At 36.9% G+C, this 23,209-nt stretch overlaps 1 protein-coding gene across 13 annotated transcripts in view; it reads left to right on the top strand.

The window, feature by feature from the left end:
- The window catches only part of PLAGL1 (PLAG1 like zinc finger 1), a 110,277-nt gene that overhangs the window by 53,046 nt on the left and 34,022 nt on the right, over window positions 1-23,209 (top strand). For all 13 annotated transcript variants that reach the window (XM_045499899.1, XM_045499898.1, XM_045499895.1 and 10 more), the window contains one exon: window positions 9,493-9,526. The gene's annotated coding sequence lies outside the window, so the exon portion shown is untranslated. The remainder of the gene's footprint in view (window positions 1-9,492; window positions 9,527-23,209) is intronic.

The raw sequence follows: 23,209 nt of genomic DNA, 5'->3' as shown, positions 1-23,209 counted from the left end.
GACCCACCAAAACCAGGGATGGGAGCACCACCCTCTGAAACGAAGGGAGGAAGCAGCCTTTCTCTCTGTAGTGGGAGTAGAAGTGAGGATGTCTAAACTGCCCTGGGGTTCTTTCCTTTTCATGAGAAATAAAACATGTTTGCAGCCAAATAGTTCAATGTCTAGTCCTGTTCAATCTCGGAAGTCCAAAAGCCTTCCTTTATTTCATCCTAACTGTATTCTGTTTGGGCCAAACTGTCTGTGTCTCTGTTGGTTAATCTGATCTCTATTCCTGGTTTCTGTTGATTAGGCTGACCAATAATTCCAAGGATAATCTCCTCATGGAGCTATTGTCCAGCCACACCCTTGGTGTTTTCTCCTGGATACTTTCTCATTTTTTGCAATATGGATAGGCTGAGAATTTTTCCAGATCTTCAAGTTTTCTCTTTCTCTCTCTCTCTTTCACTTAATGATTCCTTCAATTTATCTCTCTTCTTGCATTCTACTAAAGCAATAAGGATAACCCAGGCCACACTCTATACTTTGATTAGGTATCTCTTCAGCTAAGGGACACCTGAATTACTCAGGTCATGATCTCACGGATTTGTGAGTTTGGGCTCTACACTGATAGTGTGGAGGGTGCTTGGGGTTGTCTCTCTCCCCCTCTCTCTCCCCCTCTCGCACTCACTTGCTCTCTCTTTCAAATAAACTTAAAAGAAAAATCTCTTTAGCTAAACATCCGTGACTTACAAGCTCTTCCTTCCACTGAACCCTAGAACACAATTCAGCTGGTTCTTTACCAGTTTATAGGCAGGATCATCTTTTCTCTATTTCCAATAGCACATTCTCATTTACATCTGAGTTCTCACCAGTCACCTTTGACTTCCTATTTCTTCAAGGCAGTCTTGGCTTTTTCTAGAATGCACCTCAAAACTCATCCAGCCTCTACTCAGTTCCAAAGCTGCTTCCACATTTTTAGGCATTTGTTACAGCAGCATTCCATTTCACGGTACCAAACATGTATCTGTAGTTTGGATTGCTATAGCAGAATGCCATACGGGTGGCTTAAACAACACAAGGGTGTTTTCTCACAGTTCTGGAAACTAGAAGTCCAAGATCAAGGTGCCAGCAAATTCAGTTTCCGCGGAGTCCTCACTTCCTGGCTTGCAGATGGCTGCCTTCTTGCTGTGTCCTCACATGGCCTTCCCTCTGTGTCTGTGTGTGTGTGTGCACGCACACACACACACCTCACTTGTATATATACCTGATACATATAAGGGTAGGATGGGGCAGTTAAATGTAGTAGACTATCCCATCTAGAAAAAGGTAACATAGGCACACTGGAATTACTGGTCCATAGCAATTCTGAAATCCCTCATGATGGATATTGGGACACCCTGGAGGAACAAAATTTGCTGGCCTGATTTTATCTTCTTGTTCATTGTTTTCATGAGGCTCTGGTTTTTTCCTCTGAGTAGTTCTTCCTTTTCTCTTCCTTGGCTCCGTATGAAATGGAGAGTGGAGGATTTGCTCTGCTTGGAACTGAGCAACCCTTTCTTCCCACTGCTTCCATATAGAAGGAGCCAAAGGGTCATTTTCAGACTTTAGCTGATAGACTGGTTCTCTTTGGCAGCACAATTCTCTCCAAAATCTAAAAGATTTCTGTTTGTTTGTTCTATATGCTGGTAATTACATCTGGTTTTTTTTTTTTTTTTTTCTTTTGTTGTGGTACCTGGTTCTCAGCTCTGCTGCATTGATTTGATTTCTCACCTGTATAGTTCTTTCTAGACCAAAAGAAAGTTATTTGAGGACTGACTGACTTCTATGGGAAAACCACACCCTTAATCTGATCTTTTTCCTCGTCTTATCCAACTAAAATGATTTAATGAACATGTTAATCTGTCCTTTCCCTGAGGCAGTTTAATTTCTTTTTTTAATGTTTTCCTGAGCCTATGACCTTCATTCAATGTCTCTGTTAGTATGGGAAGTAGTTAGTCCATAAAACATTGCAAATTGAAAATGTCTGGAATCTCTCTTACTTTTCACTTATTATTGAAAACTGGATAGTCCTTTTCTCAGCTTATCCCTTGACTACTTGCCATATGCAGCCAAAAATAACGAATTCACACTTCAAGTGTTCCGTTTTCTTCTCTCTTTTAGAGCTGCAAGTTTATTAGGTAATATGTCTTGTGAGGTACTGGGAGTATTATAATTTATAATAGGAGTATTATAAAATACTAGTATTATAATTTATACTAGGGGTGTTGTAAAATACTTTGTCATTGTATAAATATAATACTTGTCTTTCCAGCCCTTAAGATTAATTTCCTCACTGCTTCCTGACCACTAAATATATTTTAAGTTTTTGCTAGAGAAGCATCCTACTTCTGGTACCAATTTCTAGTTAGGATGGGTTAAACTTACGCTGTGCTGACAAGCTGTCCCCAAACCTCAGTGGCTTTAGTGAAGAACAGATCATTTCTTCTCCTGTTAAAAATCCATTGTGGATTTCTGGGAGACTCTGCCCTATACACTCAGGCTAAGGACTATGGGTGCACCTCCATCTTGTATGCTTTATGGAACACCTGACCTTCTTGATTGTCATGGAGGAAAAGAGAATATTAAATGGTCTTGTACCAGTAACTAACTGTTTAATTCACAGTCTAGAACTATTTACATGGCTGTGCCTAACTATAAGAAGGTAGAGAAGTTAAAGCAGAAATATTAGAAGGAATTGTATCATATATCTGAATAGTTAAAAGTTATAAGTTAAGCTAATAATTAACTGTAAAACATATATCATTCTTGGGCACATTTATCTTCTGTGACCTGGAAAACTAGATTTGAATGTGGAATTTTTGGAGTCTTGAGGTTTCTGCACCTCGAGAACATGGCAGCGTAGGAATGCTGGCCCATTTTCCCTTCTCTTCATGTTTCAGGCCCAATTCTGCACAATGGAGGGCACACGTTGAACCTGTGTCCACACCCTTGCAGATAGCTACCCATTGGCCACTTCTTGGAACCTAGGGCTGAATACACAGTGGCACAATCTATCCTCATAAACACAGGTCTGGGAAAGAGGCTTTCACAGTCCCTGCTAGCAGGGTTGGAGTTCTTTGGACAAGAAATCCCTTTGTTCCAGGAACCTACAGCATGGTCTAGGAGGGGGAGTCTGGGCCTGAGTGGATATGTCCCCTTAGACCCTTGGCCTTCTTGCTCTCGAGGGAAGGGTTTACTGGGAACCCCTCATGTCCAACTTTAAGGGCAATACTGAGCAAGTGTAACGTCTATGTGCTTAGAAAAAGAATAGGATATGGGTGAGCATACAAATCTGTATCCTACCTCACACTTACTGAATTCGCTTCCTAGATAGAGCTATGGAGGGAAGATGCTGTAGTCACCAAAGTTGAGTATCCTGTGTTAACAACTGTGATTCTATTATAAAGTCCAATTATGATATATAAATCAGTTTCTTACATGTTTGCTCATAGCAAATTTGCCTCAACCCCACGGTGTCTGACTTGATGGAAATATCGGGGTATGGCACACTTCTGAGTGATGCTCTTACCTTGTTACCATGTAATAGGAACGACTGGGAAGCTGTGAGATCTAACCATCATGAAGGCCAGGCAGCCTGGGGTGCAAAATCTAGGTGATGAGGTCAAATGCTGGCTCTGATACTTTTCAGGTGTCTGATATTGAGAAAGGTTTCTGTTTCAATGTTTTCTTATTTGTACAAAGGGAATAGAACTACCTATTTTCAATTAAATAAAATAATATATACCAAGTGATCTACAGAAAATATTCATAGATCAAGCAAAATTCTTTCTCAATGAAAAATGATTTAACACAATGAGGTATGTTGGAGCGTAAGTCTGAGATTTAATGCAGGGAAGATGACCTAACAGAAGAAGGAGGTGGGGTCCCTGGAAGATGAAGTCCTTAGTCTAATATCATGAAAAGAGAGCTTTGGAGCAGCTCTGGGCTCTTACTTATCTCTAAGGGAAGATATGTCTTTACTATCTCAACCTACTAATCTCTCTTGAGCTTCAGTGCCCTGATTTTTAAAATGAGGATAATAAGAATTGCTTTGATGACCTTGATAAGGATCTTTTGATAGAGTGGTGGAGATCAGAGCCAGGGGAATGGGTTGGAAAGTGAATAGGTGAGGAAATGGGGATTATCTACTTTTTAAATCTTTTTCAGAAATTTGAGAAAGATAGTCTGGGAATATAGTGGGAGCTGGAGGGCAGTGCAAGGTTAATGAAGGTTTTGTTTATTATAGGTTGAGAAATACCAGATCATGGTTGTATCTTGGGGAGCAGTATCTCTAGTAGAAAGGGAGAAAATGACAATGCGAAGGAAGTTTTGAATGGAGAAGTGAGATTGCTGTGGTGCTAGAAGGGAAGTTTGTAGCGTTAGCATTGAAAAGATGAAATGCTCTATCCAGTAGCTTTTTTTTTTTTTTTTCTTCCCTCAGTGGAGCATGAAGTGGGGGTGTTAGCAGAGACATATGTGTATGTGCAAGTGTCGGGAGTGAAAACACCAACTGGAAGATAACGGGCAGGGAAGAGTTCTGGAGTTGTAGCCGGGCTTTAGAACTCTGGAGTTGACAGAGTGAGTGAAGTCACTCTCCTTGTTTGTGAGAACCCTCCATCTCCATCTCTACTGCAGTAGCTTTTCCACTCTATTGTTTCTGTGCATTTTTAGTATCCCCTGAGGCCCTCTCCAGTCACACTGATGCCTACCTGGGCTGTCCAGATTAGCAGCAAGATACCATTTGATTACAGAATTGCATAGGTTTTTAGTAGTCTATCCCTATTTTTTCCCCTAGATGTGAGATTCTGCAAGAGGTTTTTACGAGATGACTGTATTATCTTCATCTCCATATAAGGTCCTTGCAACGGATTGAGTGTTTATGTCCCCCAAAATTCATATGTTGAAATCTTAACCCCAATGTGATATTTAAAGGTGGAGCTTTGGGGAGGTAATTAGACGATGAAGGCAGAGCCTTCACGAATGAAATCAGTGCCCTTATAAGAAGAGACCAAACAAAGAGCTAGCTAGTTTGCTCTTTTTTCCACCATCTGAGAATACGGTGAGCAGTTGGTAGTCTATGAAGAGGATTTTCACCAGAGCCCATCCATGTGGCACCATAGTCTAGGACTTCCAGCCTCCAGAACTGAGAGAAATAAATATTTACTGTTTTAGCCATCAAGTCCATGGTACTTTGTTACCTGAGCTAAGAATGGCATGGTTAGTTTTTTGCATCCTAGAATTTTTAAAACTTTAGGTTAATAAGTTACATCATATTTCTAGCTGGTAAATGAAGTTTAAAGGAAAGTGCTCACTGTATTCTCTGATGCAGGGTCCTACCTTCCAGTGAAGGTCTTGAGTCCCTTTCCATGTCAGAGTCCAGGTTTCTAGAAACCAGAAACTCTGGTGGAGTAGGGCTAACCTGACGTTGTCTTTGTGCTTATGATTGTGCTCATCAAAGGCTTTTCTTGGATGTTTGTGTATAGCTATTTACAAACCTACTTGTACAGGTATAGTCTCTATCCATTAAGAATTTAACAATTTTAGAAAAACAGTGAATATGAATATAAATGTTATTGCTCTGGTGACATGCAAGCAAAATAGATGTAATATTTCACTCAATTTTGTGGAATGTTTTAGAATGAAAAACCATACAAATATTGTGCTTATACTGTGTCTGCCAATGTAAGCATGTTTAGCAACAGTGAGTAAAAGGGACATTAGTGCTTAGGAGTAATTACTGTTGCCAAGACTTACTAGTAAAATTTTCGTTGTTCATCACAGAAATTAATGGTAACACAAAATGCCTTGATTTCATCATCCTAGGTTTCTTTGAGGGACCCTGTAGCCTAGATGCTAAAAGTCTGGACTCCGGTGTCCAGATCAGCTGTTTGCTAATTGTGTGACCTTGGGAAAATTACTAACTTTTTTGCCTGAGTTTTCCTATGGGCCCAAAAGGGATAATGTGGTACATCCCTCATAGGGTTGTTAGGATTAAATGAGATAAAATGGTTAAAATGCCTAGATCATGCTATGGTAAGCACTCAGGTTCCTGGTTAGAAAATATAATATACTCTAAAAAAAAAAAAAAAAAAAGAAAAAAGAAAATGTTATATACTTCTATAATAAATAGATAGCTCCATTAGGCAGAAAATCAATAAAGACATAGTTGAACATAATATCCCATCAGTCAACTAGATGTAATTGACATCTTTAGATCACTTTATCCACAACAAAGAAGTATATATTCTTCTCAAGCTCACATAGAACATTCACTAAGACCACATTCTGGACCATAAAACACAACAAATTTAAAAGAATACAGATCATACATTGTTTGCTCTCAGGCCACCATGGAATTTAACTTAGAAATCAATAACATAAAGACAAGTAGGAAATTTCAAATTACAGAGGTTATACAACACAATTTAATTTTTTTTAGTGGTTTCTTTTCTTTTTTTGTGTGTGTATAATTGTCAATTTGGCTTCCATACAACAGCCAGTGCTTATCCCAACAAGTGCCCTACTCAGTGTCCATCACCCACTTTTCCTCTCCCTCACCCCCCATCAACCCTCAGTTTTTTCCCTGTATTTAAGAGTCTCTTATGGTTTGCCTTATACAACACAATTTATAAGTAATAGGTCAAAAAAGTATATCCGTAGAAAATTTAAAATACTTTGAGCTAAATAAAAACATGACATCAAAATGTCAGATGCAGAGACAGTGTTGCTTAAAGGAAAATGTGTAGTACTGAATGCATATATAGAAAAGAAGAAAGTCCTGACCTCAATAATCTAAATTTCCATGTTAGGAAACCAGAAAAAAAGGAGAGCAAACTAAATCTGAAGTAAACAAAAGTAAAGCAGTAATAAGAATTAGAGCAGGAAAAAGGATGCCTAGCTGGCTCGGTCTGTGGAGCATGCAAGTCTTGATCTTGGGGTTATGGGTTCGAGTCCCATGTTGGGTATAGAAATTACTTTAAAAAATCATTAAAAAACAGAGGGGCGCCTGGGTGGCTTAGTAGGTTAAGCGTCCAACTTCGGCTCAGGTTATGATCTCACGGTTCATGAGTTCGAGCCCTGCATCAGGCTCTGTGCTGACAGCTCAGAGCCTGGAGCCTCTCTCTCTCTGCCCCTCTCCCACTTGTGCTCTCTCTCTCTCTCACAAATAAATAAAAAAAAATTTTTTTTAACTTTAAAAAGCAGAAATCCGTGAAACTGAAAAGAAGATATATATCAGAGAAAAGTAATGAAACCAAAATCTAGTTCTTTGAAAGATCTATAAAATTGATAAGCCTTTAGTGAGGCTGAGAAAAGGAGGAGGAGGATACAAATTCTTAATATCACAAAAAAGAGGTATCACTTCACATCCTTTGGACATTTAATAATAAAGGAATACTTTGAACTCAATGCCCACACCTATACTATTAAAGAAATAAAATAATTGCATTTCAAAACAGCACCATGCCAAGATGGATTTACTGGTGAGTTCTGCCAAACATTTAAGGGAGAAATTATGCCGTTCTCTACAATCACATTCAGAGGATAGAAGCAGAGGGAATATTTACTAATTTATTTTGTGAGGCCAGCATTACTCTAATATCAAAACCAGACAAAGACATTACACAAAAACTACAGATCAGTAACTCTCGTGAACATAGATTCAGAAATCCTTAGCAAATCAAATCCAACAATCCTTTTTTTTTTTTTTTTTTTTAATTTTAGAGAAAGGGCATGAGCAGGGGAAAGGGGCAGAAGGAGAGACAGAGAGAGAAAGAGAGAAGTCTGCAGTAGACTCCATGCCCAGTGTGGAGCTCAAAGCAGGGCTCGATCCCACAACCCTAGGATCATGACCTGAGCCAAAATCAAGAGTCGGACATTAAACCCAAGTGCCCCAAACCAACAATCCTTAAAAAGTCATATACCATGACTAAAAGGGGATTATCCCAAGTATGCAAAATTGTTTCAACATTTGAGAAAATCAATTAATGTAATCCATCACATGAACAAGCTAAAGAAGAAAAAGCAGATGATTTATCAGTAGATGCAGAAAAAGCATTTGACAAGATCCAATACCCATTATGATCAACACACACACACACACTTCCAGTAAATTAGGAATAGTGGGGAACTTCCTCGACTTGATAAAGAATATCTGCAAAAGCCTGCAGCTAACATCATACTTAATGGTGAGAAAGTAAAAGCTTTCCCATTAAGATCAAAAACAGGCAAGATGGTCTCTTATCATTCCTTTTCAGTATAATACTGGAATTCCTAACTAATGGAATAAGACAAGGAATAAAAGGTATACAGATTGGGAAGAAAAAAACTATCTTTTTTCACATATGGTACAATCATCTGTATAGAAAATCCAAAAAGAAAAAAAATAACAAAAAAACCCGGGACTAATAAATGAGTAATAGCAAGGTTACAGACTATAAGGCTAATATATGAAAGTGCATTGCTTTCCTATATGGCAGCAGTTGAACAAGTGGAGTGTGAAACTGAAAACATCTTCCCCTCAATTTTGCTGTGAACCTAGAACTGCTCTTAAAGAATAAAGCCTTTTAAAATATATTGTTGAAAATATGGAATCTGAGTTCAGACAACACTCTTACCTTTCACCTTTTGATTTTTGAAGCGAGTAGTTTATGTCATGGTAACAACAAGCAAACAAAATTTTCTCTCCAGAGAATTTGTTGCTTTAAATCTTATTCTTTCATGTAGAAAAATTGAGTTCTTTATTTATGATTTGACATATAACTGGGTAGTAGTCTTTTATGCACAATGAGTAAAATACTTATCACTCACAAATGGATGTTTATTTTTAATGTTAAAAAATAGATGTGTAAGAGGTTTGGGGTGCCTGGGTGGCTTAGTTGGTTAGGCATCAGACTCTTGATGTCAGCGCAGGTCATGATCTCATTGGTCATGAGATTGAGCCCCCCTTTGAGCTCTGCACTGGATGTGAAGCCTGCTTGGGATTCTCTCTCCTCCTCTCTCTTCCCCTCCCCTGCTTGCATGTGTGCCCTTACGAACATTCTTTCTCTCTCCCAAGGGAGAAGCAAAAGGATATATAAGAGGTTGGGGACAGAAGGGGGTTGTGAAAAAGGAGGTGGGGTGTGCTTATAAAAGGACATGAGGGATCCTTGTGGTGATGGAACTGTTCGGTATCTTGTGATATATGCATGAGCCTAAGGTAATAAAGTTCTGTAGAACTAAATACATACACAAATAAGTATAATGAATCTGGGGAAATCTCAAAAGATCAGTGGATTGTATTAATACAAATATGTAGTGATTGTGATATTCTACTTTAGCTTTGTGAAATGTTATCATTGGGGGAAACAGTAAAGGGACTCACATCTCTCTTAAAATTCACGTGGGAATCTGTAGTTACCACAGTAAAATTAAAAATGCATGTACAACTGTTACATAAAACTAATAAATGACTTTTATTTATTTTTTTGTTTTTAGGTTTCTGCCTCGTTGATAAGTCATCATTGGCTTTGTAAGTTGACATTTTAATTTATTTATTCTCCACCCTCAACATTCTGTATTTTCTGATTATAAGAGTACTTTTCTAGAGAACCTGGAGCAAAACTTTATCATTTGGTTCTTATATTATTTTAAGGGCTGTTTCACTTTTTCTGATACCATTAGGTGATAGTTATTTTGTAGAAGTTTGCATTACACATCTTGGGCTAGGGCCTTCTGTGTCTTTGGAGTGACTTCCTATCAGGGTTATGATTAGAAGGAGTAAAGTGCCATCTGTGGAGTTGAGGTTGTATGTACATCTCTCCCATTAGACATCACAGCCTGCACCCAGAACATCTTTGTGGCGGATGATAAGAGGGCACAGCACCCTGGGAGAAAGCCACAAGTGTAAGTGGTTTGACTAGTGAGGAAAAATAAATTCTGCTTCATTTACCTGTGAAAATCTGGCAATTCGATTAAATGAGGGCAGGATTCTAGACTGGGAATCTGAGAATATGACTTTTTTCCTATTTTATCGTTTGAAGTAGCTCTCTTGCTGTTCTATAACTTTTTCTTTGTTGTGTATTGGAAAAAAAAATTGAGAGCTCCTGTTATAATGGTAGGTTTTTGGGTTTTTTTAATTCCATGAAATGCAAACATTTGAAATAGGAAAATTTGAATAAACATTTTTAACCTGGAAAAGAAATTATTCTCTGTGTCACAGAAAACATTTGACATTAAATGGGTTTTACTTGGCCAATTTCTTAGAAAAGAGACTGTGTTGCCAGTATGGAAAAATAAGGTTATGAACCATAATGTGCAATCAATAGTTTTGATTTATGCATGTTGTCATTTTGATGAAGAACTGAAATATGTTAAACTAATTTTAAAGACCTCTTTGAGAAACATTGTGTGAAGATGATTTCGTTTTTCATAATGTTAGCAATGGAGGATGATATTGTTACAAGGTAACATACTGGGGATTTGCATTCTCAGACGGTGTCTAAGTTAGTTTGAATCTTGTTCTAACAAGTTTTGTTTCACCTATTTTCAGGCCACTAGGAAGACACACACCTCTTAATACAGTTTTCCCCAAAGTATATGCCTTAGTATACTGATTCCTTTGGATGTTATGTGGGAAAGGGACCTATAGTCATGTACATTCAGGGGGAAAAAACCTTAGTAAAAATTAGACTTACTTCCAAGAACTGATTATCTAAAAGAGCCTATGGTCTGTGTTGTTTTTCAAACATATTTCCCAATATAACTCCGTATATACTGTAGGATTGGGGCTCCATGAAACATTTTTGAGGAAATAGTGCTTTAAAATTTAGGAAATTGATAACAATGACAGGATCTATTGTACATTTTTCACAATGATAGCGGAAGAGAATAAGGACATTTGAGCTAGAACAGAAGAAATAGAACATAAAAAGACTGTTGAAGTATCTTAAAACAGTTGACATACAATTAACTGTAAATAATTATAAATATAGTTATAAAACATAATTTCTAAAAATCTTGAAAGTAACAATATGTATTTTTCCTTGTTGTAGTCACCTAATTCCCACATTACTCTTTCTTATTCCTTGAGGATTTAGCTCCTGGCTCACTGTCCTCCTCTCCAAGACTCTTGTGTCCTAATTCTTGGTGATTTTATGGCCACTTTGGGGTCCTTCCAATACCTTGATTTCTCAGTTCCTTAACTTTCTCTCTTTCAGTGATCTTGTCTCCCAGACTACTTTGGTCCTGTCCTCCCCTCCCATGGTGATATTGCAAACTTAGTCATTAGCAATAACTGTTTCCCTCCATGATCTTGAGTTCAAGAATCCCATTCTCCACCAGTCCCTGCTCCCAAATTTTTAATTCCATCTAGATATTTGCTTATTCAGTGTAAATAGCCTCTACCCTGTCATTAAAATTACCTGTTTATCCCCTTCTCTTATCCTTCCTTCTTTGCTTTACTTTATCCCCTTCTCTTATCCCTCCTTCTTGCTTTACTTTTTAGATACTTTGCTATCTAAACCCCAAAGACTTTGTCTCTTCCATGCCTTTAGCTTTGCAGCTAGTCATAGCTGGAGAAAAGTGATCAGCCATGCTCACTAGTCTTATTTTAACTATTTTGATTATTAACCTCAGTGGTCCCCTAATGTTTTCAGGCAATTTGGACAATTAATTCCTAGGAAGACATTTAAAACCTATTTCTCTATAAACTTGCAGTTCCTCTTCTTCTGTTTTCCCTTTCACCTGATGACTCTGTTTTCTTTATCACTGATAAAATAGAAATACTCAAAAGAGATCTTCCATAAGTGCCCATCGTCACGTATACCCCTACTACTACCCGCACCATACATTCTGCATTCTCTTCTTCCTCTCTGGGTGAACTGCCCAAATCCAATCTAAAGCTTACTCTTCTACTTATGTTCTTATATTCTATTTCCTTTCACCTACTCGAGGATATTGCTGTAGCAGTTGTCCCTTCATCCCCCTGAGTTATGGATTTCCTGCCTCTTTTACTTAAAAAAAATTATTTACTTCCCATTCTCCCTAGTTACCAATCCATTTTATTTCCATTTTCTTCTACACAATTTTTCAGTCTTTCTGTCCATTCTGTCTTGATCCCATTTCAGTCTGGACTGATTCTCATCATTCTACCAAAACTGTCTTAAATGTCACCAGTGACCTCCATGTTGTAAATCTCACAGTTCTCAGCCCTCATTTTACCTGGCCTACCAGTATCGTTGACCCTGTCAGTCATGCACCTCCCTAGCGTTCTGAGTCTCCACACTTTCCCAGCTGCCTTCCAGTTACCATGACCACTCGTATCAGTCTTCCTTGCAGATATCTCTTCATTGCCCTGACTTCCAAACACTGGGTGACCCAGGACAGTTCCTACACTGTTTCTCTGCCTACACTTACTCCTAGCTAAACTGGTTCAGTTTCATGGCTTTAACTACACATATATGCTGATATCTACCAAATTTATATCTCCATTGTGAACCTCTCTCCTGAACTCCAAATTTAAATACCCAATTGCTGAATGTCTAACAGGCATACCAAACCTAATATGTCTACAGTTAGGTTCCTCTCCACTCTCAACTAAACTTTCCTCTTCCTTAGTCTTTTTCATCTCTGCAAATGGCAGCTCTATCACTCATAAATATTAACTCTGTTACTCTATTTTCTCACACCACACTCTTTGACACCATTGTCATTTCTTCTTTATCTCACCTTCCGTTTATCTAGCTGTCAGGAAATACTGTTAGCTCTACCTTAGATATATCCAGAAGATGACTGCTTCTCACCATTTCTTCCACTCTCATACTGGTCCAAACCATCATCATTCATCATTTTTTTATTAAAATAGGCTCCTTACTGTTCTCCCTGCCTTTTTTTTTTTTTTTTTTTTTTTTTTTTTTTTTGGAGAGAGAGCTCAAGGGGGGAAGGGCAAGTGGAGAGAGGGAGAGAGAATCTCAAGCAGGCTCCACACTCAGTGAGGAGCCCTATGCGGGGCTCAGTCTCACAACTATGAGATCATGACCCGAGCCAAAATCAAGAGCCGATGCTTAACCTGCTCAGCCAGGCACTCCATGGTCTTTCTGCTTTCATACTTTTTCTCCTATAATCCATTTTCCAAAGAGCAGCCAGGTAAATGATTTAAAACTCTAAGTCTGGTCACGTTACTTTTCTGCTCCAATGCCTCAGTGCCTCTCTTTATAGAGGTTTATCATCTTCTACATGATATGGGCCCCCATTACCTCTGACCTAACCTACTGCTCCCCCTCACTCACTGCTTTACCCATATCAGTATTCTTCTTCCAAGTTAGGGTTTTGCAGTTATTGTTGCCACAAGAAGCCATAAGACTTGCTTCTTTACCTCCTTCAGGTATTTGCTAAATTGTCATCTCCTCACCTACGCCTTCCCTGACCAGCCTGTTTTGTTTTTGTTTTGTTAAACATTTTTTAAGTTTTTTTTTTTTTAATTTTTTTTTTTCAACGTTTATTTATTTTTGGGACAGAGAGAGACAGAGCATGAACGGGGGAGGGGCAGAGAGAGAGGGAGACACAGAATCGGAAACAGGCTCCAGGCTCTGAGCCATCAGCCCAGAGCCCGACGCGGGGCTCGAACTCACAGACCGCGAGATCGTGACCTGGCTGAAGTCGGACGCTTAACCGACTGCGCCACCCAGGCGCCCCAACGTTTTTTAAGTTTATTTATTTATTTGGGATGGGGGCAGGGAGAGAGAAGGAGAGAGAGAATCCCAAGCAGGCTTCTTGCAGTCAGCACAGAGCCTGACATGGGGCTCGATTTCACAAACCATGAGATCATGACCTGAGCTGAAATCAAGAGTTGGACGCTTAACCAACTAAACTATTTAGGTGCCCCAGCCTATTTTGAATTGCCGTTATTTCTCCCTCCCTTTACTCTCTTAATGGTCTTTTATCTCTTAAGTACTTTAGTTTTTAATCACCATCTAATATATATTTTATTTGTCTTCCCTTCATTCAAAGATGAACTCCACAAGTGGAACAGGGGAAAGGGATTATGTAGTAGTTACTGACTTTGTCTAATATGCCCTTCTGTTGTTGCCTCCTGACTCACAAAGATGGGTAAGTGACTCGCATTGAGGCAGTTTTTGTATCTTGTCCTTCTGCTTTTCTAGTCCTAGGATGGGCATGTGATCCAAGCCAGGCCAACTGGAATTTTTCCATGGGATTTTGATTTTTTCTGCTGGAAGTGGCAATAAATAAATAATTCATATCTTGTCATGGATCCCCTTAACTGTTAACAAACCATTAGACGAAAGATAAGTACAGCCATACACTATAATACCTTTGGAAGACTTACAAAAATTGCCCATATACTAGGTTACCAAAATGCGTGTATATATATCAGAGAAATAGAGAGGAAAATAAGAAAAATTTAAGTGAACATAATATAAAGTTCTATATAAATTAGCTTTAAAACTTTTAGTGATTAAGATGCTAAAGGTTATTTTGACTTGGTTTGCCTGTCAGATTGATTCTTCCTAATGTTCATGTAATAGTTACTTCCATGCTACATAACTTCCACAGCTCAGAAAGGTAAAATAGATATATTGATTTATATAACCGTCGTTAAAATGTAATGGCCAACACAAAACTTTTAAAATATTGTCAGGAGAATAAATGTAAAGTCTACAAATAAGATTTTAAAATGAACTGTCTACTCTAACCAATTGGACTTGCCCTGAGTACAAAAATGATTCAGTATTTGGGAATCTTCTGGAAAAACTACACCATATTAATAATTTTTTTAAATGTGAACTTAGAGTTTTGTGGGACATTTGACAACATTAAACACCCATTTCTGGTCATCCCTTAGGAATAGTACTTTCTTATTTTGGATATAAAATATTTGTTTTGAATCTTAACACATTTATTAATAGCAAAGGTCACAAACATTTCCATCAAAATCAAGAGTAGTGACATGATGTCTGCTAACATGGGTAGTAGAAGTTCTAGCCAGTCAGTGAGACAGACAAGTAACAAGTATAGTTATTAGAAGAGGAGATAACGCTAAAATCTGTAGGCAATATGATGATAGACCTATATAGTTCTGAAAGTGAATTATGAAACTTTTAGAATTAATGCAATTACATAAAGTAGAGATGATAAGTATACATTTAGTGGCAATAATTGGAAGCTTAAGATAATAGGTTCATTTCTTATGGCTAGCAAGAAACTGACATACTGAGAATAATGCAAATAAAAAATGTGTATTTTCAGAATTTCCTATAGTAAGTATATATAGCTTTGTTACCAGAAAATAAGTAGTAAGATCTTAAGAAAGCTGAATATATTTTCAGTATTTAGAGGTAAGAAAATTCTGTTGCAGAAGCTCAAGCTCAACTGAGTTTTGTTCAGTTGTAGGCTTTCCCAGATAACTCAGTAAGGGAATTTTAAATGCTTGATTTGAGAACTTCAGTTAGATGAAACATGATTAAAAAGCATCCAAAATCGCAATCATCTATATGTTTCTAAGTATTACAGGGAGAAAAACTAGGTTTAAAATTTCTTCTAAGAACATACTTCATTTTTTCAATGGTTGTTTGATTAAAAGCTCTTTGGTAAAAATGAATAGATCTTGATACTTTCAATAAATGGCTCCTAATACCATTTTGTTACTGAGGACTTGGAATGTTCTATCATAATTTAGTTCCAAAAGCTCCCTTTTTTTTAAGAGCTATAAATTAGAGAGCAGACAGCATGGAGAGCACAAATTTTAGAATGAGTGTAACCTGGCTTGAATTCTAGCTGTAATGTCAGTAAGTACATGATTGTGAGCAAGTTAACCTTTCTTAGTCACAAGTTGTCTTTTATAAAACTGAAATAATAATAGCTATGAGGATTATGAGGATTAATTGAGGTGATAGACCTGGTCATTAGCAACATTCAGTAACAATCCTTTAATTCTATATTTTTCAGCATTATAATTTGAGATACTAGTAATTATTTTACAATGTACTTTATAGAGAAGGCAGCCTCTTATTATTTATAGCCCAAATTTTGAAAACTTCTCTATTTCTGTGGAAGAGAAAATGACTAAGAGACATGGGCTGCTCTGTAATGTGACCCCAGACAAGTCACTTTTTGTAGTTTCTGAGCTTTTTGGTAATACCTATATCTTAGTGATGTGGAGAGGATGAAATGAGGTAATGCAGAGTTTTCAGTACTTATTTGTAAATATAAAGCACTAATACAAATGTAAGCAATTGGAACTTCAAACTGAGGGGACTTTCATGACTTCCAGCCATGAGGTAGTAACAGGAACTTGATTCATTTTCCAGCCTTAAACAACCAAAAAACAAAATGGAACCAATAAAAGCCCATAAAAATTTAAAATAGTTTTTCACACATTGGGCAACTAGCCATATACTATCATGAACGCTGAGAGAAGGAAAACAAATGATGTGCCCACGGCCACAGTGTAAGAAGAGGAAACCAAACACAGCTCAGTGGTCGCCATGAATCGAAGTAATAGAGTTGGGAATTCAGGGAGGCAGGTGCCGCTAGAATTTGTAGGACAGAGTGCCAGAAAAGAGAGTTGCACAAAGAGAACACGGAACACTGGAGTCTTTAGCTGAGTGCTGATTAGTGCATGCATGTAAGAGAAATACCCAAGGCTGAGAAAAGAACCACTAGGAGGGCAAATGTAGTTCACAGCGTAGGGAAGAATGTGTTCCAGCAGAGTAGAAAACCCTTTGTAGTATAAGTGGCATAAAGTGGAGTACTCAGAAGGGTATTGCCTCAGTAGTAAGGGAAAATTAGCTCTAGAGTAAAGGTTGCTTTGATCCTTTCTTTAAAAAAAAATCCTGAAAGTAAAGCATTAAAGTGGAATCATAAACTTTTTTGGTAAAGGAAAAGATAGAAAATATTTTAGGCTTTACAGGCCATATGATCTCTGTTGCAGCTGCTAAGCTCTGCCATTGTAATGTTAAAGCAGCCATAGACGATACATAAGTGAATGAGGATGGCCAAATTCTAGTAAAACTTCATTTACAGAAATAGGCTGTGGGCCAGATTTGGCCTGTGGGCCACAATTTGCAGACTCTCCATTCTTAAAGGTCAAATTGTTTTTAGTAGTTTAACTTCATCCCAGAACAAAGCTCAAGAATATTTAAAGAAATACAAAATATCTGGCACCTAAAAAGGTAAAGTGTGCAGTATCTAGTATTCAATCAAAATTTACTAGATATGTCAAGAAACAGGAAAATTCATTGGTGAAGAGAAAAATAAGTCAATACAAATAGACTCAGAGATGATAGATTTTAATAAAGATATTAAACTTAAACAGATTTTTAAAGATTTAGTAAACAGCTTTACTAAACAAAGATATTAAAATAGTTATTTTATACATATGCTCAAGATTGTAGAGGACAGCACTGGTTTAAGGAGAGATACAAAATCTATAAAAACAAAAATACAAGTTGAACTTCTAGAGGCAACATAAACATCTGAAATGGAATATACACTGGATAGGAGTAATAGCAGACCAGACACTGAAGAAAGACTTTGTGAACTTGAAGATAAAAAGCATTAGAAATTATACAAAATAAAACACACTGAAAACACTACATCAGTGAGCTTTGGGACAACTTCAGTCAGTCAAATATATGTATAAGTGGAGTCTCCAAAGGAGGAAGGTAATAGAAAAAATATTTAAAGCAATAATGGCTGAAAGTTTGCTAAATTTTATGGAAACGATAAGCCCACAAATCTTAGAGGTTCGGTGAATACCAGCAGTTACCAAAAAAAAGGAAGAAAATTACATCAGAGTACACCACAATCAAATACTTTAAAACCAATAATAAATATTTCAAAGGAGAGAACAGGACACTGTACATTTAGAGGAACAAAGAACGACAGTAGACTTTTCACCAAAAGCAATGCAAGCCAGAAGACAGTGGAACAACATAATTTAAGTAATGAAAGAAAGGTAGTAAAAGACTGTTTTAGTCCTGTAAAAGCTGAAAGAATTCACTGCTACTATACCCACACTATAAGAAATGTTACAGGAAACCATAAGGAAGAAGGAAAGTAATACTATATCGAAACAAAGAACATCAGAAATGAGTAAATATATAAATTTTTTTCAACTTAAATATTTTTTAAAAAGATTGTTTTAACCAAAAATAGTAACAATGTAGTTGAGGTTTATAACATGTAAAATGTATTGACAACAATTGCACAAAGGTCAGAATTGGAAAAATTGAAATGTAATACAAACCTTTTATACTCTATGTGAAGAGGTATAATATCCCTTGAAGGTACATTGTGTTAAGGATATGACTGTAAACCCTAAATCAACCACTAAAACCTCAAAAGAGTTATAAGCTAAAGGAGATAAAATTAAATCAGAAAAAAATAGTCCAAAAGAAGACAGAAAAGCAAAGGAAAGGGGAAATGGAGAACAGATAGGACAAATACAAAACAAACAGCAAGATGAACATTTCAGCCTACCTATATCAATAATCATATTAAGTATAAATGGTTTAAACACTCTAGTTAAAAGACAGTGAATGTCAGCTTAGATTTTTTTTTTTTAAAGAAAATGAATTAAGTATATGCTGTCTGCAAAACAATGTACTTCATATAGCTAAAGACACAATTAGGTTATAATGTAAAGGATACAAAACAATACTTAATACTAATCTTTTTTCAAGCCTTGACTTAAAACCTCTAAGTAGAAATGAGAGCAAAAAATACTGCCAGGTATAAAGATGATTTTCATAATGATAAAGTGCTAAACTGAGGACATAATCTTAAGTGTTTATACACCTAATAATAAAGTTTTACTATACATAAAGAGAAATAGATAAATCCACAATTACAGTCAGATTTCAATACCCTTCTCAATAGATGATAGATCAACTAGATAGAAAATCAGTAAGGATAGAGAAGACTTGAACAGCACTGTCAACCAACTTGACCTAATTGACATTTATAGAGTACTCTACCCACCACGTTTAAGTACACCCAGAACATTTATTAAGATGGACCGTATTCTAGGTAAGAAAATGAGTAAATTAATTTTTTTTTAAATTCTAATCATACAAAGAATATCTCCTGCCCATAAAGGAATTAGTACAGAAAGGTATCTGGAAAAATATTTTCGAATGTAACAACACACTTCCAAACAACCCAGGAGCACATTCTAGGCCATACAAAATACCTTAAATTTAAAAGAATAGAAATTATACAAAGTATGTTCTCAGACTACAACAGAATTAAACTGCAAGTTAATAACAGAACAATAGCTGGAAAATTCTCCAATAAAACACTTCTCCAATAAATAGCACACTTCTAAATAATCCATAGGTCAGAGAAGCCTCATGAAACCTTAAAAATATTTTAAACTAAAAGAAAATACAGCTTATAAAAATTGGGGGTGGGGGAGGAAGCTAAAACAGTGCTTAGAGGGAAATTTATAGTATTAAATGCATGTATTAGAAATAATATCTAAAATCAATAACCTAAATTTCCACTTTATGAAACTAGAGAAAGAAGAGCAAATTAAACTGAAAGCAAGTAGAAGAAAAGAAATAAAAATTAGGGAAGTCAATAGAGTTGAAAAATAGGAAAACGAGAGAAAATCAAAACAAAAAAATGGTTCTCTCAACAAGATCAAAAAAATAAAACTATAACCAGATTAGCCAAAGGAAAAAAGAAGACCTAGATTACCAGTGTCAGTAATGAAAGAGGGTTCATGACTACTGATCTCATATTATAGGATGAATAAGGGAATACTACAATCAGTCTCTGCCTACAAATTTGATAACAGATGAAATGGGAAAAAACAAAAAACAAAAAACCCCACAACTTTCCAGAAAAGAAAATGCACCCGGCCCAAATGGTTGGGCTGGTGACTTTTGCCAAATAACCCATGTGACAAAAAATGAAAAGGGAAATTGGAAAGTATTTTCAACTGAATGGGAATGAAAACATATTTCCAAATAACTAGGATGCAACTATAGCAGTGCTTAGAGGGAAATTTATAGCACTACGTGCCCATGTTAGAAAAGAACAGTCTCAAAGTAATGGCTGAAGGTAAGGGATTGTCAGAATTGTCTTAAATTTGTGGATGTCTTTTATTAAACATGTTTGTTTCATGTTGGAGGAGACAATACAGGTGGTTATAAAAAGGCAACTCTTGGCCCTTCATAGGGAAGCAATAACCATTAGACTTGCCCTGCTGGGGGCTGAGTTTCTTTAATGAGGCATGTTCCCTTAGATATACTCTAATTTTTTTTTTTTTTTTTTGTAAGTAATCCCTGGGTGGGGCTCAAAGTCACATGTATATCAACTGAGCCAGGTGTCCCTCCCTTAGATATTCTTAAAAGCTCTTCCCAACTATTAATTTCTGAGATAAATGGTAGTGAATTAAAAAAGCATATATATTTCTCAATGTTAATAGGCTATACATTAACATGCACATTTAAACTGATGTATTATATAGTAGGTAATATAAGAACGACCAGTAATTTTAAAAATCACAGAACTGTAGAATTAGAGCCTTATGTGGTGTTTAGTCAAACAGCAGTGGCCTCAACTCCCTGCCTCTTTTAATATATTAAAAAAAAATTTTTTTTAAGGGAAATGCATTTAAGTTTGCAAATAAACAAAAGCAGTGCATGAGAACTAAGGTACTGAAAGGCATATTCAGAGTTCAGAGAAAATTTCATCAAGCTCAGGGACAATCACTAACATTGTAGATGTGATTTTGTACTAGGTAAAATGTTGGATAAATGTCACCTTCTCTCCACAGCCTTTTCTGGCTCTACCAGTCTTAGTGGCCTCTGTCTTTCCACAGTATTCTGTACACTCTGTACTGTAACATCTACATACTACCAACTATCGATAAGGTGTTATGAAAAATGAGACCAAGAGTTTAAAAAAAAAAAAAAAAAGTTTACCGTTTATCACTGGCAGTCTTTGCCTGTGCTTAAAAAGTCCATCTGTTTTCTTCTAGTGAGCAGAGCAGTGTGAGGGTCAAATGAAATAATATACGTATTCTTTGAAAACTGTAAAGCACTAGCTCTGTGTAACAAATATTCCTATTATGTATTTTTCTCTTCATGTGGCAACTGTCTGCATTTCTGCCTAGCACCAATACATTCTTGCTTAAAATAGTTAAATGACAAGAAGTAAAGCTGATTGTACAAAAAACCCACATTGCTGCTTTATAACAGCCAGGGATTTCTTCAATCAGCTTTTTAAAACACGATTCAATTAGTGCTTCTATTTTGTGTAGTAGCTTATCTTTTATGACAGTTTGATCTGGGTTTATTAGTTGGCCACCTTAAAATATTAGATGCAAGTGGTAAATTTTTAGTGCTAAAGAGAGCTATGTAATCCAGAAGCTGTAAGTTAAATTTTATGTCTTTTTTATTGAAAAGGAAACATGTTTTTCTCTTTTAACAAGTTTTACATTGGTTTGATTTTCAGCACCATTGATAATAGGTACCGTTATTAAGCATTTATTATATGCTAACACTGCTTTAGGGGCTATATACTAGTTATTTGATCCTTCACAAACCCTATCAGAAGATATTATTTATGTCTTACAGATGAGGAAACTGAGTGTGCAAATACTAAGTGCTTAATTTACACAATTACTAAAAGGTGACACTAAAATTTAAATATGGATCTGACACCATAATCCATACTCAAGCACTGCGTCCTTGAATGAGTGGGCCAGTGCTTTGGGCTTAGGAGTAGATTGTGATTATTTAATATAGTTATTGTGAGAGAAGTTCAGTGAGCAGTTGTATGCACATATGGTAGCTACATGCAGTGGAAACTGCGTGGGATTGAGAAACTGGATACTTCACAGTGACTCTTCTCCTTACCAGCTCTGTGACTTTGGCAAGTCAATTTATTACCTTTCTTAAGCCTGTTTTCCTCCCTGAAAAATAGAAACTAATAAAGCCACCTATCTCAGGTGGTTGTGATGAAGAGCAAATTGATGTTTGTAGGTGCTTTCAATGCTTTTGAAAGGGTATACAAATGAATTGATGAGTGTATTTTGTCATTTGCTATAGACTTTCATTAAGTAGTAAATTTTCTGAGTGCTTTTAAAAAATAATTTGATTTATAGGAACTTAGTTTCCAGAGCAGCTCTATTGAACTTAGAGTGATTACATAAGGAAGTTCTACTCAAAAGACTACGTTCTTCAATGAGATACTTTGTTTTTGAGGAATGGTTATTTCACAATACCTCGTAATGGAATTCTTGACGGATATTTCTGTCTCCATTTTGGAAGAGTAGAAAGACAGAGAGGCCCAAAGTAGATCAGTGCCAGAGTCAGCTTTGAGGTTCCTAATATAGCTGTCACACTGTGCCTACTAGGAAGCTACCTTTCCTGCGCCATTTAGACTTCTGTATTTTCTAAGCTCATTTCTGTCCCAGCTTGAGAGAAAGTGAAAGTCTTCTCTTGGAGGGCTGTTCAGTACCATGTACAAAATGGCATCTTTGGCAGTCAAATGAATAATCAGTGAACGGATCCCCCCCGGTCACACTGAAGCTCATAAGATGGGCACGTGGGAAGGTTGTGTTCTGTGTCAAGGAATGAGTTCTCCATACCTTTCATTCCAATATTGTTTATTTTCTTTTTGGTTTAGGAATTTTCAAATTTAACCCATCCACTCCCATGTTTCCTCGGGATTAGTGACAGAAATGGAAGGGGGCGCAACAAAACAAATGCATTTTGTTACAGGCTTTCGTGAAGGTTGTGTCAAAGAAGCGGCTCAGAATCCAGTGGGGACTTTAGAAACCTTTTAATCAAATCTGTTCAACAGAGGTAACCAATCAGGAGAACCCATCTTCCTCTAGCCCCTCTTACCCCCGCCACCCCCCACCCCCAGTCCTCTCACTCCCACAGAGCTGCACAGGGCTCATTCACACACAGACTGTCACATAGGGGTTTGGATTAGCGGTTTGGGTGATTACTCCGTTCACATCAAAAGCTAACCCTTCTGTCTCTGTTCACGTTTTTTGTTTCGCAAACAGAATTTACGCAAACTGACTCTTTAGGTTGTGTGGCCTTCACTGGAAATGAGGCCTTGAAGGAAGCCCTAGTAATTACAGCTGTAAATTCACCCTATGGTGGTAGTTTACTAGGTGTGAACCGAGAAGGGCTGCCCACAAAGCGATGTTCCTATCATCATTAGAACT

Source organism: Leopardus geoffroyi, chromosome B2 (assembly GCF_018350155.1).
Source record: "Leopardus geoffroyi isolate Oge1 chromosome B2, O.geoffroyi_Oge1_pat1.0, whole genome shotgun sequence".
NCBI classification, from domain to species: Eukaryota; Metazoa; Chordata; class Mammalia; order Carnivora; family Felidae; genus Leopardus; species Leopardus geoffroyi.
Note: the sequence above shows the minus strand (reverse complement) of the source record. Positions and strands in the feature narration are given on the sequence as shown.